This window comes from Bombina bombina, chromosome 1 (genome assembly GCF_027579735.1).
Source record: "Bombina bombina isolate aBomBom1 chromosome 1, aBomBom1.pri, whole genome shotgun sequence".
Taxonomy (NCBI): domain Eukaryota; kingdom Metazoa; phylum Chordata; class Amphibia; order Anura; family Bombinatoridae; genus Bombina; species Bombina bombina.
The window spans coordinates 168,052,530-168,058,529 of NC_069499.1; the positions used below are offsets into that span (position 1 = coordinate 168,052,530).

The 6,000-nt window shown below is 43.1% G+C and overlaps 1 protein-coding gene across 1 annotated transcript in view; it reads left to right on the forward strand.

Moving 5' to 3' along the window:
• EIF2AK4 (eukaryotic translation initiation factor 2 alpha kinase 4) overlaps positions 1 to 6,000 on the forward strand; it is a 396,156-nt gene that overhangs the window by 21,475 nt on the left and 368,681 nt on the right. The gene's annotated exons all lie outside the window — the stretch shown is intronic.

Here is a 6,000-nt window from a genome sequence, read left to right on the forward strand (position 1 = left end):
CACTATGAACATCTACAGCTCATACTTATTATCTGAAGTTCTACCTTAGATTAGAGTCAATGTATGAGTATGCACCATAAATTGTGGGGAAATAAAGCCTGATGCACTTCAATGAGTTAGATTCACTGACATTTTGAACTGAAATGCATATGCTGGCACATGGATGGAGGCATTCCCTCACTTCACATTGGGGCTGTTCCATCCTTCATTTTTCTCTCCCAGTGGTGGAGGTTTCTATCCTGAGTGTGACATGCCCAGAGCCTACTAGATAAACTGTAGTACACACCACAAATTAGTTCAACATATTAGGTTCAGGGACTGCTCTAGCCATAACCATGGCCGATATACCTGCTTTCAGACCATATTCATAATGGAAATAATACAACCCTCTCAATTTGTTTGTTCTTTATGACGAAGCCTACTTCATCAACCAAAATAGGGCCAATTCTGTTAAGAACATTATTACCCCACCTCAATCTTTCTCTTTCTTTCCCCTTTAAGGGTATAATCCATAGTCTACCGTGAGTCAACCTATTGCTTAGTTTTAATAATGTTAGTCTTATTTTATTTTTGTAGATGATGTTTAGTTGTATTAGTTTATAAAATAACAAAACCCCCAACATCAAGGTGCATATGCATATAACCCAGATGTCACTCAAACCTATTGAAGATGCTCACAGTTTTTCTTTTTAACTATAAATGTGATTATCATATCCTAATATACCTGTTAACGTATTTATCAATTTTGTAATCGCTTAGTTCACCCTGCGTGGTGTATTATTAGACCTGCTTTACTCATGTACCTTATGTTGGTAATAAATAAAATTTAAAAAAAAAAAAAAAAAAAAACCGTTTGGGTTTTAAGGGGTTAATCATCCATTTGCAAGTGGGTGCAATGCTCTGCTAACTTAATACATTTACTGTGAAAATTTGTTTGCTATAACTGATTTGGTTCATTGTTATTTCAACTGTGACATTTTTCTGTGCTTCTTAAAGGCACAGTAGCGTTTTTCTTTATTACTTGTAAAATTATTTACAGTGTTTTCCAAGTCTGCTAGTCTTATTGCTAGTCTGTTTAAACATGTCTGACACAGATGAATCTGTTTGTTCACTATGTTTAAAGGCCACTGTGGAGCCCCACAGAAACATGTGTACTAAATGTATTGATTTCACTTTAAATAATAAAGGTCAGTCTTTATCTATAAAGGAATTATCACCAGACAACGAGGGGGAAGTTATGCCGACTAACTCTCCTCACGTGTCAGTACCTTCGCCTCCCGCTCAGGAGGCGCGTGATATTGTGGCGCCAAGTGCTTCAGGGACGGCCATACAAATCACCTTACAAGACATGGCTAATATTATGAATAATACCCTGACAGAAGTATTATCTAAATTGCCAGAATTAAGAGGCAAGCGTGATTGCTCTGGGGTAAGAATAAAGCGCGCTGGTGCTACAAGAGCCATGTCAGATACTGCGTCACAGTTTGCAGAACATGAGGACGGAGAGCTTCATTCTGTAGGTGACGGATCTGATCCAGGGAAACCGGATTCAGAGATCTCTAATTTTAAATTTAAGCTTGAGAACCTCCGTGTATTGCTAGGGGAGGTTTTAACGGCTCTGAATGACTGTAACACAGTTGCGATTCCAGAGAAATTATGTAGGCTGGATAGATACTATGCAGTACCGGTGTGTACCGACGTTTTTCCTATACCTAAAAGGCTTACAGAAATTATTAGCAAGGAGTGGGATAGACCTGGTGTGCCATTTTCCCCACCTCCTATATTTAGAAAAATGTTTCCAATAGACACCACTACACGGGACTTATGGCAGACGGTCCCTAAGGTGGAGGGAGCAGTTTCTACTTTAGCTAAGCGTACCACTATCCCGGTGGAAGATAGTTGTGCTTTTTCGGATCCAATGGATACAAAATTGGAAGGTTACCTTAAGAAAATGTTTGTTCAACAAGGTTTTATCTTACAGCCCCTTGCATGCATTGTGCCTGTCACTGCTGCTGCGGCATTTTGGTTTGAGTCTCTAGAAGAGGCCATTCACTCAGCTCCATTGGATGAAATTATGAACAAGCTTAAAGCACTTAAGCTAGCTAATGCATTTGTTTCTGATGCCATTGTACATCTAACTAAACTAACGGCTAAGAATTCCGGTTTTGCCATTCAAGCGCGCAGAGCGTTATGGCTTAAATCCTGGTCAGCTGATGTGACTTCTAAATCTAAATTACTTAATATTCCTTTCAAGGGGCAAACCTTATTCGGGCCCGGCTTGAAAGAAATTATCACTGACATTACGGGAGGTAAGGGTCATACCCTTCCTCAGGACAAGGCCAAATCAAAGGCCAAACAGTCTAATTTTCATGCCTTTCGAAACTTCAAGGCAGGAGCAACGTCAACTTCCTCCGCCCCAAAACAGGAAGGAACCGTTGCTCGTTACAGACAGGCCTGGAAAACTAACCAGTCCTGGAACATGGGCAAGCAGGCCAGAAAACCTGCTACTGCCCCTAAGACAGCATGAAGGGATGGCCCCCTATCCGGAAACGGATCTAGTGGGGGGCAGACTTTCTCTCTTCGCCCAGGCGTGGGCAAGAGATGTCCAGGATCCCTGGGCGTTGGAGATCATATCTCGGGATATCTTCTGGACTTCAAGGCTTCTCCTCCTCTAGGGAGATTTCATCTTTCAAGGTTATCAGAAAACCAAATAAAGAAAGAGGCATTCCTATGTTGCGTACAAGACCTCCTAGTAATGGGAGTGATCCACCCAGTTCCGCGGACGGAACAAGGACAAGGATTTTATTCAAATCTGTTCGTGGTTCCCAAGAGAGAGGGTACCTTCAGGCCAATTTTGGATCTAAAGATCTTAAACAAATTCCTCAGAGTTCCATCATTCAAAATGGAAACTATTCGGACTATGATACCCATGATCCAAGAGGGTCAGTACATGACCACGGTGGATTTAAAGGATGCCTACCTTCACATACCGATTCACAAAGATCATCATCGGTTCCTAAGATTTGCCTTCCTAGACAGGCATTACCAGTTTGTAGCTCTCCCCTTCGGGTTGGCTACGGCCCCGAGAATCTTTACAAAGGTGCTGGGCTCTCTTCTGGCGGTTCTAAGACCGCGAGGCATAGCGGTGGCTCTGTATCTAGACGACATCCTGATACAGACGACAAGCTTGCAAATTGCCAAGTCTCATACAGAGATAGTTCTGGCATTTCTAAGGTCGCACGGGTGGAAGGTGAACGTGGAAAAGAGTTCTCTATCACCACTCACAAGAGTCTCTTTCCTAGGGACTCTGATAGATTCTGTAAAAATGAAAATTTATCTGACGGAGGCCAGGTTATCAAAACTCTTAAATGCTTGCCGGGTCCTTCATACCATTCCACGCCCGTCAGTGGCTCAGTGCATGGAAGTAATCGGCTTAATGGTAGCGGCAATGGACATAGTGCCATTTGCGCGCCTGCATCTCAGACCGCTGCAATTGTGCATGCTAAGTCAGTGGAATGGGGATTACTCAGATTTGTCCCCTCTACTAAATCTGGATCAAGAGAGCAGAGATTCTCTTCTCTGGTGGTTATCTCGGGTCCATCTGTCCAGGGGCATGACCTTTCGCAGGCCAGATTGGACGATTGTAACAACAGATGCCAGCCTCCTAGGCTGGGGAGCAGTCTGGAATTCCCTGAAGGCTCAGGGATCCTGGACTCAGAAGGAGAAACTCCTCCCAATAAATATTCTGGAGCTAAGGGCAATATTCAACGCTCTTCTAGCTTGGCCTCAGCTAGCAACACTGAGGTTCATCAGATTTCAGTAGGACAACATCACGTCTGTGGCTTATATCAACCATCAAGGGGGAACCAGGAGCTCCCTAGCGATGTTGGAAGTCTCAAAGATAATTCGCTGGGCAGAGTCTCACTCTTGCCACTTGTCAGCGATCCACATCCCAGGAGTGGAGAACTGGGAGGCGGATTTTCTAAGTCGTCAGACTTTTCATCCGAGGGAGTGGGAACTCCATCCGGAGGTATTTGCTCAACTGTTCCATCGTTGGGGCAAACCAGAAGTGGATCTCATGGCGTCTCGCCAGAACGCCAAACTTCCTCTTTACGGTTCCAGGTCCAGGGACCCGGGAGCGAAGCTGATAGATGCTCTAGCAGCTCCTTGGTTTTTCAACATGGCTTATGTGTTCCCACCGTTTCCTCTGCTCCCTCGACTGATTGCCAAGATCAAACAGGAGAGAGCATCGGTGATTCTGATAGCGCCCGCATGGCCACGCAGGACCTGGTATGTAGACCTAGTGGTCATGTTGTCCTGTCCTCCATGGACTCTACCTTTGAGGAAAGACCTTCTAATACAAGGTCCCTTCAATCATCCAAATCTAATTTCTCTGAGGCTGACTGCGTGGAGATTGAACGCTTGATCCTATCAAAGCGTGGCTTCTCCGAGTCAGTTATTGATACTTTGATACAGGCACGAAAGCCTGTTACCAGAAAAATTTACCATAAGATATGGCGTAAATACCTGTATTGGTGCGAATCCAAGAGTTACTCATGGAGTAAGGTTAGGATTCCGAGGATATTGTCTTTTCTCCAAGAGGGCTTGGAAAAAGGCTTATCAGCTAGTTCTTTAAAGGGACAGATTTCTGCTCTGTCTATTCTTTTGCACAAGCGTCTGGCAGAAGTTCCAGACGTCCAGGCCTTTTGTCAAGCTTTAGCTAGGATTAAGCCTGTATTTAAAGCTGTTGCTCCTCCGTGGAGCTTAAACTTGGTTCTTAAAGTTCTTCAAGGAGTTCCGTTTGAACCCCTTCATTCCATTGATATTAAACTTTTATCTTGGAAAGTTCTATTTTTGATGGCTATTTCCTCGGCTCGAAGAGTCTCAGAGTTGTCTGCCTTACATTGTGATTCTCCTTATCTGATTTTCCATTCAGACAAGGTAGTTCTGCGTACTAAACCTGGGTTTTTACCTAAGGTAGTCTCTAACAGGAATATCAATCAGGAGATTGTTGTTCCGTCATTATGTCCTAATCCTTCTTCAAGGAAGGAACGACTTTTGCATAATCTGGACGTAGTCCGTGCCCTGAAATTCTATTTACAGGCAACTAAAGATTTTCGTCAAACTTCTTCCCTGTTTGTCGTTTACTCTGGACAGAGGAGAGGTCAAAAAGCTTCGGCAACCTCTCTCTCCTTTTGGCTTCGTAGCATAATACGTTTAGCCTATGAGACTGCTGGACAGCAGCCCCCTGAAAAAAATACAGCTCATTCCACTAGAGCTGTGGCTTCCACCTGGGCCTTTAAGAATGAGGCCTCTGTTGAACAGATTTGCAAGGCTGCGACTTGGTCTTCGCTTCACACTTTTTCAAAATTTTACAAATTTGACACTTTTGCTTCTTCGGAGGCTGTTTTTGGGAGAAAGGTTCTACAGGCAGTGGTTCCTTCCGTTTGAGTTCCTGCCTTGTCCCTCCCATCATCCGTGTACTTAGCTTTGGTATTGGTATTCCATAAGTAATGGATGACCCGTGGACTGAATACACTTAACAAGAGAAAACATAATTTATGCTTACCTGATAAATTTATTTCTCTTGTAGTGTATTCAGTCCACGGCCCGCCCTGTCTTTTTAAGGCAGATCTAAATTTTAATTAATACTTCAGTCACCACTGCACCCTATGGTTCCTCCTTTCTCGTCTTGTTTTGGTCGAATGACTGAATATGACATGTGAGGGGAGGAGCTATGTAGCAGCTCTGCTTGGGTGATCCTCTTGCAATTTCCTGTTGGGAAGAGAATATATTCCATAAGTAATGGATGACCCGTGGACTGAATACACTACAAGAGAAATAAATTTATCAGGTAAGCATAAATTATGTTTTTCCCTTACCTACTGTAGGAACTGTAAGAAATTCTAAATATGTTAATCATGTGTTATCATGAAATATATTTTTTGCTCGGGTAGTAAATACTTTTTGTAGAATTTATGTATTTTGTTTGAATTTATT